The 15,095-nt window shown below is 33.8% G+C and overlaps 1 protein-coding gene and 1 non-coding gene across 3 annotated transcripts in view; both read left to right on the plus strand.

The window, feature by feature from the left end:
* Positions 1 to 15,095, plus strand: part of LOC129790048 (solute carrier family 35 member B1 homolog) — a 766,332-nt gene that overhangs the window by 243,784 nt on the left and 507,453 nt on the right. The window lies entirely within an intron of this gene.
* On the plus strand, positions 10,296 to 10,367 carry Trnad-guc (transfer RNA aspartic acid (anticodon GUC)). Its single transcript has one exon. It is a non-coding gene; the product is annotated as a tRNA-Asp (tRNA).

Below are 15,095 nucleotides of genomic sequence, written 5' to 3' on the forward strand. Positions count from 1 at the left end.
CCCAACATAACTTCTATATATAGGTACCTTATATATGCAGCACAATGATGTTTTATTTCCTATATTTTGACACTATGTGAAATACACACATATAATTTTGCATACCACCGCCCCATTTCTTTTCACAAAAACCCTCCAATACTTTTCTCTCTATTTTCATGGCTCTATTGCTGCAAACGCGGTAGATGCTGCTGGAGAAATGTTAGCAATAAAAACTTTATATTCAGCTTTTTGGCATTTTTATTTCTCTTACACGAATTTCATTTCCTTGAATTTTTCATGAGGATTTACTTTTTCTCCCTTCTTGTGACAGTTAATTATATTTAAAATAAAATCTATATATAATTGGGGAAAGTATGAGATTTATATATTTTTTTTCTTCTTTCTCCGCGTAGGTAGTAATGCTTCGTATATCTCGTACGAGAACTTCACAAATATTAAGCTCAAAAGCTCCAAAGCTATATGTATGTTGTATGTAGGTATAAAGAGAACGCTCTTGCAGATTTACCGGGGATTTTGCTTTTGCCATGGTAACACTTCGAATGCGCGATTGTAATTGCATCATTACGGAGATTGTTATCGAAAATCAGTTGTATTGCTCGCGATTTGAATGCTAAGTTATTTAAATTGAGGGGTGTGTGTGTTACTGCAGCAAAAGGCCCAGCATTGTATGGTGGTGGCAATATTTCTCATCCTTTTTGCAATTGGATAAAAAGCAAAAAGGATATTGAGGGACTCACAGGTATATAGCATACATAATGTCTCTGCAAACATCCTATTTCCGTGTGGGATTGAGGCACTGATTGAATTTTCGGGCATGGGTGAGTGAAGGGAGAGAAAAAAATGAATGAGAAAAATACTCAAAGTTTCACCCCTCAAATAAATCGGTATGCGATCGACTTATACGATTTAGTTAGAGGGTTGGATTTGCGAATGAGAAGAATTCAATTTGACTTGCGAATTTGAAAATCGTGATGCTATAATAGATATTCCTTTTACATTCAAATCACTGGATAAATGGTTTAACACTTAAACGGCCAATTTTGTCGAATGGAGTTGCTTTATTTGTGCGTCAATGTACGATTTTCTTGAAGGAATGAATGCAAATGAAATGAGTCTTTTTCCCATTCTTCCATTTTGGATTTAAGCGTGGGCGGGTAGGCTTTAAGGTTTTGGATTTTTCTTCGCTTCTTTTCAAAGGAAATTTCCATATAAAAAGCTAAATATATTTTAAGCTATTTTCACTCAAGATTTTGCTTCTTTTGCCTGTAGGTGAAATTAAATTAACATTACTAAATTGTTTTATATAGAAAATATTTTACATTTATCGTATACAAATTGTAAACGTGGTATGCAAATGTTACTTGAAAGCTAAAGCTCGCTAAACGTAGCTTTCAATTCAACCACCAATAAATCGTACACGAGAGAATATTAACGATTCAATTACAAATTTGCTGTGACGGTAGATTTTGCAATGCGATTTGGAGAATTATGCACGCAGCATCAATCTGTGCATAAAATGCATAATTTACGAAGATGTTTTCGGTAGTGTGCCCTCCTCAGAAAGCTTGCAACATATCTCTTTATATTCTTCAGCTTCCCTCATTTGCTTTATGCTCCGATGTGAATTCCTTGCCCCAATGATGATCATTATGATGATGATGGTCTTTTGTATGTTTGAACATCTGATCAAGAAATCAAAACTCGTTAATCTTCAATTTACAATAGTGGCAGCTGCCTGTTGTTTAAATATTTATTGTTTTCGGCAAATTTTCTATAGAGAGCTCCTCTATGGAAAGCACCACCAGGCATATTGCTGTACGTATGTGATGCTGTATTAAAGGAGAGTCGACGAAATTCAACGCCAACATCCGCCGTCCATTGGACGTTGGACAAACACCAAAATTTGTTCAAATATAAACAAAAGTGATTTTTTTTTCAAATTATTTTTTGAACCTTTTTTTGCTATATACATATGTATTCGCTTTACATAAATCATTTTATATTATGCAGCAGTAATTGTGAGCTTTTCTTTTGATTTTATTAAGTGAGATCATAAGCTCTATGTAAGCAACAATTACCTTATTCAATTACATTTATGAGAGAAAAAATATTGATCTTTAGCACTGATCGATCAGTGAATTAATGGATTAGTCAATGTATCAATAGAGTAAACGTAAATGGGAATATTGTGCTTCAACCTAGAGTCGTGGAAGCAATAAAAAAAAATGTATAAGAGTTTGAATTAGATCCCAAAATCTTACAATTGCAGGAAATCGATCAAAAGTGAAACAATAGGCAGCACCATGAAGACATGGAGGATTAAAGAAGGAGAGACTCCAAACACGTCTACAGGCGAATTGGAATAAACACTCGGTCCATTCTCTGTTGTGAATAAATATATTAAAATTTATAACTGCTGGAATGTACACACAAGAGCCACTTATAGGATCCAATGGTGCACACCGTACGTACACGATACACGCCAATGTCTTATTTTGAATAGAATAAAGACGTCCATTTGAAAATGCTGAATTTATATATTACCTCTTGGCTTGGGGAGTTTTGTGCGCGGCAGAAGCCATCCAGCTCCTTGTGCCTCTTGCCAGCGACAATCACGACTTTGCGATATTCATTGCTCTTTTGGCGCTCTCGATCTCATGAATACACTGTCCAATTCCACCTTCAATTATTTTTTTTTTAGTTCTCGGAGGAGCACACTTTTTCAAACCAACAAATCATGTTGGAATGCACTATTTGTATGCATACACGAGTAATTTCAGCTGCGGTAAATTCTCCATATGCTACAAACAAATATTCCTTTAATTTGAGGAAGGGAAAGAAATGCAAATGCATCCATTTAAATCACCTTACCTTGCAGTTGTTAAAGTGATAACTCCTTTTTGTTCGCAACTGTAAAATATAAAACGCTATTTCTTGTGTTTTACAACCATTTAGAATAGGTAAATGCGGCATTGATTAAAAGGTTAGACATTGCGCTAATTTAAGACAATTTTTGTTAAAGAATTAATTGCTTAACAACTTTAGTTTTAAAGATCACTCGTTCTAGTTAAGAGAATTTATTTTACGTTTAATTGCAATATTTTAAAATTCTCTCATGAATATTGTATTTAAAATGTAAATAGTAATTTTCAGAGTTGCAGTTAAAAGGAAACTTGCATTAAGTAAGTACCTCCATCGTACATTGTGTAGGAGGACCATTATTTGTGTCTTCTTGAATGAAACAGGAAGAGGAACTATAAAATAGTTCTGGGTCTTCTGGGTTAATTTAGTTGTTAGATTTTTGTTGAAATATTTATATGTTTTGCCATGTTTCTTTGCTGCTAATTATTCTTAATGTTCGTGTAAGAAATAAATTTTAATAAAATCATTCATGAGCGCCATTTGTAGGAACTATAGCAAGATGGCGTTATCTAATTAGGAGAAGAACACAGTCGTGCAGATTGGAATAAAATAATAATAAAACGATGGAGATAAATGCATGAGTAAAATGATTGTTGCACACATATGCGGAATGGGGAGTCACAATGCCAATAAATAAAATATGTGTGGAGACTGTAGAAAATGCAACCTGAAGAGATGCGCCGGCTAACAAGCACCATGAATCAACACTGGATTGATGGACTGACAGCATATGCGCCAGACAGTTTCCTCACACAGTAGCTTTTCAGCCAGAGCTTTTCTCTCACACTTCTGTCTCACTCCTCTGTTTTATTTTTCTTACCTTCGCGTGATAGAATGGCATCATTGTTGAAAATTGGATGGGATATAATAAAATGAATGGTCTTACGGCTATTTTGCATAAAATTCCGGTATCTCCTACAATTTCTAAACTGTGTCAAAAATTTAAATTACCTTCTATATCCACATTGCAAGAAAGCCCTTTCTCCGTCTTTTTTTTACCATCACAACACTCAACGAGCTTTAATTTTATTTAATTGACACATGACGAAAAAGGGAAAGATTTAATAAGCATGTAAATTCAGCCATGAATTGGCAGTCGGAAAGTTTTGCAACTTTGTTGAATTTTCCTTTTTTATACTTTGTTTGTTGGAATGAATTTTTATTTCTAAAAAAATCCTTCCAAGTAATTAATCAAAATTTAAATCTCGAAGCAGTATCTTTAAAAATCCTTTCCCACGTGATTTTCCTCATTTTCCTAAAGTAGTAAAGTAAATATTAATTCTTACTACTTTTAGGATGACTTTAATTTTACCATGTTATTGTATATTTGGTTATATCCCGTGTATTATCTAACTCTCCGCTCTGTGTTGCCTTTTCCTCGTGGAAGCGTGAAAGCTGTGAATTGTTGGAAAATTTTTCGACCCTCTGTATTTTGCAATAATTCCGCACCGCGCCCCATAAAATGGCAATTGTTCTTGAATGAGCTTTGCTTTTTGGGAAGGGAGAAATATTATAATATATATATTTTCATCTTTTCGCATACCTAACATTTAAATTGTTCTGCTTGGTGGAAAGCGTGTAAATGTATGGAAATCCTCGAGTGCTATAAATAATATTAAACTACAAGAAAACGAGTGTTGTTTTATTGGAATATTATGCGAATTTCACGACATGGGATTTCGCAATTCATATTTTATTATGAAAAATATTATTGTTTTCACTCACGACTTTGTAAAAGGCAGGCAAAAAAGCTCTCTTTGCTGGTTTGGGGGAGAAAAGTAACAATAGCAAAAGAGAAAAGAATTACGAGAAAAATTATTATGAAGCAGAGTGACTTTTAAGCTTTCAAAATGGCGTTTTGGGACTTTTATTAGATTTTCTTTTCTTTTTTTGCCGTGATTCATTTTAAATTTCCACAATTGATTTTTATTTATCATCTACCGAAATGCTTCTGGCTGTATGTGTGTGAATAAATTTGCCAAGCATGAACCAAAATATCACATTGTTGTGAAGTACTTCTCAAGTGATGAGCTAATAAAAATGTGGAAGAAGGAAGAAGAGAATCACAGGATAAATTGACGATGGAATTAGACGTCGAATAATTCGCGAATAAAGTGCTGTCATGTGGAACTTTTGAGATTACGTCGTCAATAGCAACCAGCTCTTCGTTAAATCCCGGTTGTAGCATAACACGTGCTCGGAAAAAGAAAAGCTCCTAATCTTTTCTTTTATATATAATACGTAGAAAAGCTCACTGGTTATGCTTTTAAGAATTAACGTAACTTATTTTTAACTAATTTTTTAATACATTTTTGGAAAAATTATGGATTTTAATTAGATTTGATGTCGGTTTTTTACAAGATTTTTTTTGGAATCTATATTGATCAGAATGACCAGTCCTTCATTATGTAGAGTTCGTCAGATTATGTCCATACACACATAATATATGTATCTACATATAGATGAAGTTGTCTGATTTCCTTACATTGTTTGGCTCTTCTTGAATGGTGAATGTGATAATATCAAACTTGCTCTTATACATTAATACACTTTATTATCTAAATATTATTTATCGCTTTTCCAGAAAGCTTGAGGTTTGTGGAGAAATTCATTGATAACAGCACGTCTCTTGAGGTAATAAAAACAAATCCATTTTTCATTTCGTATTGGTCGCATTGATAAATATTTGCAGAAACGAAGGAATAGCGCTATTGAAACAATTTCCACACCAGAGGCAGGCTACTTCCATTGTAGCCCATCACCATCAGCTTTAAAATGTATTTGCTTATCATTCCCGACAAATTGAAAGAATTCCTGCTAAGTATAAATTTATACATACAAAACCTCTGATGTATGCGCCAGAGATACTGACTTGAGGTACATATAAGATTTCTTATATTATACGTCTAACAGCGGGCTTTTCGTTCGCATCTCTCCTTCTTCTGGGTCGAAATTCTCATCAGTAAATACCTAAGCGACTGGCCAGACAGTTAAAATAAATACAAATAAGCACACCGCCGAGATTGAAGATTACCAATTTTCGCTTCGAAATTGCTGTTTAGTTATTAATTGTTCAAAGATGACGCTCATTTAGCGCTGATGAAGAACTGTTGAGTGTTCAGGGTCGAAGTCAACTAACTATTCCAATTACATATCTTTCACATCTTCAGAAATCAGCTACAGAGGGGAAATGAGAAATTATTTGCTACAGACCGAGTGCAAATCTGGCAAAGTCAATGTTGAATTTTTACGCCGCGCATTTAGCATGCCCTCTCAAACCCATTTCATTTGCAAATAGACTTACTACCGGCGCGATTTTTGTGCAAGGAGTTAAATGTTGAAAAGAAAAAAGCATTTCAAGACACTCAACTGTAGCTTTATGGCTGACTTGAAATAATGTATGAAGTGAGAGGAAGTAGGTACTCGTGTATGGATGTTAGAACCCATTGATGGGGGTTAGAGCACAAAACATCTAACGGAAATATTTGAAAAATATTTTTATCATATTTTTCTTTTTTTTTCTAATTTTAAATTAGAAAATTAATAAAATAATCATTTTTTTCTAATTTTCTTTAAGAAACTTTCATAATAAAAAAAAATTCTAATGCATACTTACATTCTCTACTCTAAAATGAAGACGTGCCCTAATGATTAATTGGAAAGGGATGTACTTGGTTATTTTTTGTTGGAAGAAAGTATACCGCTTAAACGAGTAGGTATTAAACCTAATTTAGATGGCATTAACACCATTTAATTGATAATGTTTGTCCCAGAAGGAATCCCTGTGCGCACCACTTATATTCCCAAGGATAGGGAGTTCAAGTGGCGGCTGGGACATGTGTTAACAACGATTTCCGTTTCGGCAACTTACTTTGGTGGCTGTAAATGGAGAAAATTTGCCCACCGTGATTGAAATCCTTTTGGTTCACCGATCCCTGGACCTGAAAGTCAACCAAAATCAACACAAATGCTATTTGATGAGCAATTGCTTGCGTAAATATTGTTTTTTGGGATAAACTTGACAAATATTTTGGCCTGCAACTTTCTTTTCCCTTTTTCTTACACCATCATATCTCTCTCAAGTTTTCATCTTTCTTTCACAAGGCGGCAGTTCAAAGATCCACTTGGCGCCTCCATCTCTTCGTTTTTTTTTCATCTTCCACTCATGTAAAATCTCCGTGTGGAAAAATACACTTTTGAGGATTTTTTTTCAGGGGGTTGGGTATTAACAATTTATTCAAATTTGAAGTAAATTTATGGTATAAATCGCGAGTGCCTCTTCCCACCTAAAATCTTCACTCACAGACTCCCGCATGGAATCTAGTTTCTCGGTCAAATGGCACAAAGTGAGATAAAAGTGTTAATCACTGTTTATTTATCATTTCAGTCGGCTCTCTTTATGGTGAATGGAGCTGGCTGGAGGAGAATCACGCCTTGCAAAAGGGGTGCAGTGAGTGCTGTGAAGAATTATGAAATTAATTAGAGACCTATCTAATGAATTGTTTGAATGATGAAGAACACTTTGGTGGATAACATGCAAACGCACAACACAAATTAATACCATTTTATCTCCCACCTATATGCACAGGAATTTGGGATCAGGAAAGATGTTGAGGAAGGCAATTATGTGTGTTTTTTTAATGGTCGCAGTGGTCGAAATTTTTGGAATCCTTTTGAGAATTTTATGAGTTTCTCCTAACAGATACAAAATGCATTTTAGTACCACCGCATGGGGTGAAGTAAGATTTTTTTTCTTGTACCCCAGGAAGATGGTCAAAAAAAAACGAAGAAATTTGTTTCGGACCCAATTGATTTGTTGACGTTTTTATTTGTGGTTATTGTTCCCATGGGGAAGAAGGTAGAAAAAAATCCCCAACACTCCTGAAGGCGATTTTTGTAAATTGAAACCGAACAGGTGAGTAATTAGATTAATTTGGGTAATTTATTGGAATGTGCTGACTTCTTCTTGGCGGAATGTGAGCAATTAATTCGTTGCTTTATTTAGCTTTAAACGGAAAGATAAGGTCTTGGGATGGGCATAAAAATGCTTTTCGAACATCTTTATTAATTGAATATTTTTTCTGTTTCTCTTATTTACTCAGACGGCTACTTTGAGATAATATGGAGCCAAAATGTTTTCAAAACAGTGGGAGGACTTTTTTTATCCTATTGGGAAAGATGCCAAAAAAACGATGGATTTTATCTCGTTTTTAATGGTAGTAATTTTCGGCAATAGAAGAAGTTTTTTATGCACTCGCGTATTCTTTTGATTCTAATGTTTGATCGAATATCCACGCCCCCGCAAATCTTGCTTTCTCTCGTAAAATTTTAAAAATTTCTTAACGTCTCAAATAAGAAAAATTGGACTATTTTCTTTTAGACAAGACGTAGGAATTTTTTTTAAAAACACCTTCAAAGAGATCTTAAGAAATCATTGATTTATTGGTTAAGCACCTGATTGTTTAAGAAGGATTCTTCACTACGTGAAAAAAAAATGTGTGTTCAAAGGTCAGACAATCTTTTGTGGATTCTGATCGGTATTCCTTCATCATCGCCACAATGCAGCAATTTGTATTTCGAGATGCGATGATGCTGCTTTGAAAGGACGAGAAAGAAAATTCAAGGAATTTGATTGAAGTATTGTTATTTGATTTATTCGTGAATATGTGATTATGTGTCTCTTTCAATTGTATGATCTCTATATGGTAAGATTATCGGCGATCATGAAGCGATGACTTGGGGGGAAAAATTAAATTTCTTCACGGATCGCATCAATGAAACATAAGACCTCACAGAAGATCAATTTGTTGGCATGCATGAGTCAGCTTTTCTCCTAAGAGATCCTCTCACTCTCCCATGCGAGCTCAATACATAAAGTGTCACTATATGACCATTTTTATTGGGACCCGCAAGAAATAGTCTGCAACTTCATCTTCATGCCCTCATAAATAAGAAATTAAGAATCGGACAAAAAAGTATAATTGCACGTTTTTCGCCTCAATCGCGCGGGAAGATTTCTTTGTTGATTTTAGCGGAAATCTTCTTCATCGGCAGATACGATACATAATGGCACAGGGTGTGACATAAATTCATCACTCACCTGGGAGGGTTTGGGATGAGAAAAAGTCGAGCATTGGAATGACTTCACCTGTCTACATTCGGTATAAATCATATTATTAATCTCAGCTCTGTGGCCACTATATTGACAAATTCCGAGCTTCATTCCATCGTGGAGCCCCATCTCGATGGATGCTCGAAAAAATTGACAATTCCAGACTTATCTCCCAATATCTCCGGTGGACAATTAATTCTTCGTATCTCTGTGACATGAAATATTGTGTAGAATTTTAATTTCACCAACATTTCATTTATATCTGTGTGTTGAGATTTTTTTTCCCTCAGCCCACGTTTTGTTCTTCATCCTCCTGTTATTAATAATATACTTTTTTTGTCCCTCCATCTCTATGGCATATATATGTATGTATTCCTTTGCCACTGTCCAAACTGCTGAGATCCCCCTACCCTCGAGGATTCGAAGAAATGCGGCTTTTTGGGAAGAAGAGACAATCTCCCGCTGAAGGAAGAAGCCTTTTGCCTCTGGTATCTCCATCTCCTTTCCACCAGCAATGTCCACAAAACGCACAAATTGACAACCAATGAAATATGACGGTTAATTTGTATCGAATCATTTCTTCAGTGGCTTCTTGCATCGTTCTCTTTGGGGTAACACAAAAAACCCGGGCACTTTTTTTGTCCCATCTTCCCGAGGCGATGACTTTTTACCGTCCCTTCAATGCCCGAAGAACAATCCTCATTCTGCACACTGAAGAAATATTATTCACTCTACCCATAATAAATATATTCATGAAAAAAACATACACCGCTTTCAAAATCAATGAGAACTGATAAAGAAATACCAAATGAGCGGACATTTTATTAACAATAAATTTTTGAGGACTTTTCAATAATATTTTTGTTTCAATTTAATGTAATTTTACTAATTTCTTTGCTGATCAAAGAATTTATTATTCAAAAAAAAATTTTATGTTCAAGTACAAAAAATTTGCTGCATAGTGTTATGTATTTAGTGATAGTTTTAATTAAATTTTACGGAATATTATTACCACATTTAATCTTCTTATACGTCATTTATCTTTATTGTCACTTATTTCGATTAATATTCTTTTTTTTAGTAATAAATAAATTACGAAGCTAAAAAAAATATTAAATTAAAGAAGATTTTATGCTTAATCACCCCGTAACTGTACTATATATTTTCAAATAGTCCTTTAGGATATGTTAACTGTACTATATGTACCTACGTACATACATATAGCTATATATTATTGAATTTTCTACTAACATGCAAGTCCTCGGTAGTATAGTGGTCAGTATCCCCGCCTGTCACGCGGGAGACCGGGGTTCGATTCCCCGCCGGGGAGGTACTTTTTTATTTTTTTTTTACATTTTGTAGTTTATTTTTTTTTAATTTATTTTTAATATCAATCCATGTGATTGAGACAAATTATAATAATTTTTGTGTAAATAAAGTTTCACGCATTCATTTCTCATTCCTCCTATCCAGTGTCTGTCGAAGAATTTCCAGATTCAAAAATGTTGAACAGATTGATCGAAATATTTTCTTTCGATACTGTAATTAATCACAATTTAATATTTATATACATACATATCCTAAGATATTTAACATGATTAATTTCTTATGAATAACAAAACTGTCACTCAATTCAATTTTATTCTCTGTCAATTAAATTAAAGAGAAGAAATCTTCGGGTATGGGTGGTGGTTTCTTGGTGTTACCTATATAACTTTTGTTTAATGTTGTGTATCACAAAACAAATCACACGTTTTTGTGACCCACTAGCTGGTTGATTTGTTGTGTGCAAAAAAAAAGATAATTGACTTGTCTGTGTTCCTCACCAGTGGAGGATTGTTGACGATATTGCCAATTCATTCATTACACACAGTGTCCGATAGACATGAGAAAGGAGGACGCGAGGAAGATCGTCATGAGAAAATCTTGCAATGTAAAAGAGAACAAAAATTGCATAGCACATTGATGTGGAAAATTACAATTAAAAGAGATTGAGATCGCATAAAGAAGAGATATCTCCATCGCGGGGCTCACGGGGATGACTGATTGGATGCAACAGGGTGACAAATAACAATCGTAGGGACGTTTTTTTTTCGTTGAAGGTATAAAGATAAAATATTTTCAAAGGTGGAGGTCGTTATTTTATTTATAAGTAATTTTGGAGTGATTTATCCGCCCGGCGCGAGTGTTATTTATTTTCCCGGCGCAGGCTTTCACCGGCAACAAACACACGAGTCTGTGCGCGCCCCCATAGTATTGGCACATTGGTACGCAGATCTTACCTTCATCTCTCGCGGCCGGCGACCGGGGAGGATCAAAGGCAAAAGTGCGCCTCCTTTATGTGTTTGCGCAATTCCAACATATTATGGCTTTATTGGTGCACACAGTGTGGTACCATAAAATCACACTCGGCGCGGGGAAATTAATAAATGATTTAGCAATAAATTAACTCATCGCAATGATATCTCACAGCAATACATCGGCATCTCACAACTGCAAGCGCAAATTCGCAGAGGAGGGAAAAAGATATGCCATTAAACAAGCGGATATCGATAAAAGATTATTCACAGGATCGTTAATAAAGTTGTAATCATTATTATGAGTGCGTTTTGTATACACAAAACCAAACATGATTTTTCTTTTTCTTTTCTTTTTTCTCTCCCTGTTTTATCTCTCGCATTTCTTTCCGATGTTGCGTTCCTTCTTTACATACTTCTACCATATTTATATATAGCGAGATATATACTTTGCATGAACAGAAGGAATTTTGATGCCTTATTCTACTTCGCTGTTTCGTTGTTTTCCTTTTTACCTTTAGAATCTCTAACGCGATCGTTTAGAACGTTGAAATGTCATTAGAATGCAATTTAACAATAATTATTAAATTAACTTAAGTAACAGATAAGACCTACTTTTATTACACCCTATATTCCATACTTTGTATGTCTTAAGAATTCTTTCTGATATGAGTATTTCTCTAAACATGCAAAATAGACATTAAATTCTAAATTAGTAATATACATAAATACATAATATATATAAATAACACCAACATTGTATATAGTTTTGCATGTCATCGTTTATTTTTTTTCTTATTTTACCGCGCTCGGAGATTTTATCGCAAAATGTTTTCGGATAAATCAATCGTTTGCTTCGGTGTGGCATCTCAAGATGATTTTATGAAAAGCCATTTGTTCATCTGATTGATTTAGAACAATAATTTTTATTTTATATCTTTTATATTAACACCACATCTTTTAAATTTCAATAAAAGTTTAAGGATTAAAAATTAATGTAAATAACGACTATTTAATGTTTGAATTTTTTAAAACTAAATTATATTAGTAAATCGTAAAGAAAGAAAATACAAATAAATGTGACAAAAATTATTATTAAAATTTTGAAAGCTTTTAAAGAAATATCCCTTGATTTCTTTTAATATGTAAAAAAATGTTTGATAATAAAGAAAAACAATAAAATTTACAATTATACACAGAATTTTAAGGTTTGTATTGAATAATTTTAAAAGACCCGCTCTTAGTCTATGCACTGACTTACGTACGACATCTAGCGCATTATATTTGAAAACATAAAAGTCGGTAATGTAAACGCATGCAAACGCGGGAGAATTGACTCATTCGACTTGAATTAGAATCAGTAACGGAAATGTAAAATGTTTTAAAAATTTATTTATTTATTTTGCTGCAAAAAATAAATGATTTGAATAAATAATAATTCGATATATTTCCTTTCGATTTTCAAAAAAAAACTAAAGCTTTAAAGTTAATCTTTGGACTAAATTAAACTAGGTATCAAATTTAATTTACTCTAAATCAAACTAATAAAAGAGGAATGAATAAAATGAAATCAGCAGATTTATTATTTTCTTAACCGTCCAACCTAAGTAAACTTTGTAAGAATTTTTTCCAACTTATTACAACAAATAAGAAGGAAATATGAAACGTTTTTATTTTGGAATAATGTATGTAAATAGATAGGGTCAAGTGCTTTTTTAATTGCAGTTCAGCAGAGAAAGAGGGTTGCCCGGGAATGTGAAAGTCGTGAAAGAAATAAGAATCCTTTATAGGGGGCAGACTCAAGTACCGTCTCGTGGTCGTAATTCACCTATTTTATAGATTTTAGATGACAGCGTCCCCGTGTTTTGAATCCATGAAAGACCTCATAAAATTTGAAACATTTTTTTTGGAAAATTTTATTGAGACAAGTGAAAGGTTCACTATGTAGGTACTCAGATTTATATGGCAATTTGTAAACAAAACGCCCTTCTCTGGCGAAAAAAAATTGGAAAATGTTTGTTATTTGATCTTACATGTTGCACAGCGTCTAGACGTCGGGGCTCCTTGCAGGAAAAAAGGCCAAAATGACATGACCCCAGAGCATGGTCAAACAGAGCAATTAAAAAAAACAACGTCAGTGTCCATCCTGTACGGCCATGTAGGTCCTGTAAAGTACAAATTTATGTAGACATCTATCTCTTCCAGATGTGACAAATTTCTCCTACACATTACATTAAAAATGCAGTCCAGCGTCGCCACTCATCTCTTCACATTCGTGTGAAATGAAGAAATTCACTCCACTGAGATCTTTATGGTATTTATGCTCTTTTTTATTCACTAGAAAGAGTTGAATTAAAAGAAAAAAGAAAAAAGAAAATATATTAAAAGCCTCCCGAAGCAGCGGTCTTTTAGGTAAAAGGGATGCCGAAATGAAAGTAATGTGGAAGTCGCATTTCAGTTTATAATTTTTTTGAAACATTTTCTTTCTTAATACTCCTTATGGATGATGTGGCAGACAAATTTTTCACCACGAGGCGGATCAAACGATAAATTTATTTTCTACACATAGCACGGCATTCATTTTATTTGTCGCACGAATCAAACAAAGAGGAAACCGGCAGCCCTAAGGCTCTGTAAGATATAGTGTGGGGTAAAACCCAAAAATTGCATAACATCTTCAGAATCTGTGTGAGATATCTCTACAGTACCTTGTCGGAATATTGAAACCAAATATATAATTTTAGGCAAAGCAAATGAAGAATAAGTTTTTAAGCAAGTTTTGTCTATCTCTTCCGATGTTTACAAAAAAATTAAGAAAAAAATTTTTTTTGAAAAATCAAGCCTTATTTCCATAAAAGAAAATAAAATGAAACACAATCCCTTAAGAAAAAACTATCAGTAAAACCACTGAAGATTTCCTACAGAGCCAAATATTCTAAAAAAATACTCAAACTCTAGATCTCTGAAAACAAAATGAAGATATGGCAAGTTATTCAGAGAAAAATACTTTTACGCAAAAAATTCCTTTTAAGTTTAAAAAAAAAAACTATGAAGGTCTTCTAAGGACTGATGAATTTAAGAAAGATTTATCATGCCTCTTAAATTATTATTTTTTTTATCTAATTCTTGAAACACAAGGCTCTTGTTCTGTAACAAATATTCTAATTTTACATAAAAATTGAGAAAATTAAAAATTATTTGCCCATCCTGTTGCAATTGGATGCATCTGAACTGTTGACTGCACTTTACTCCAAAAATTTGAAGTGAACATATGTCCATGTCATAAAGGAAAAACATATGAAAGGACGCTGCAAACAGAGACATATTTCTTTGAGGCAAAGCAGGAGGAAAAAAGTGTATTTCGGTGTTGTGCGGAAAATGTTTGGCGAAATGCATCAGGCGCCACTTAAGTCGTGAGAAAAGACGCACAAAAAAAAGAGAAGACGTCTTCCCAGAGAGGAATTTCTCCCGCACAATAAAATTGTAATATCGGCGCATTTAATTCATGTTGGAAAATGGGGCACAGAACAAAATTCATAGCTGTTGGTAATATCTAAAATGCTTTCAATTATCCAACCAATTAGTTCAGTTTTATAGCCTTTCTCTAAATATAAAAAGTGATTAATTCGTATATGTATAGAGAAAAAAATCTCAGCCAGAAGCCAAGAAGGAAAAGTCATGAGAATCTGGCACTGTGCCTCTCTATTCCATTTCTTTCTCTGGCGATGAAAACAACCCATTGGCTTAGCAGCTGAATGTTG

The sequence above is a fragment of the Lutzomyia longipalpis genome, chromosome 1 (genome assembly GCF_024334085.1).
Source record: "Lutzomyia longipalpis isolate SR_M1_2022 chromosome 1, ASM2433408v1".
In the NCBI taxonomy this organism is placed as follows: domain Eukaryota; kingdom Metazoa; phylum Arthropoda; class Insecta; order Diptera; family Psychodidae; genus Lutzomyia; species Lutzomyia longipalpis.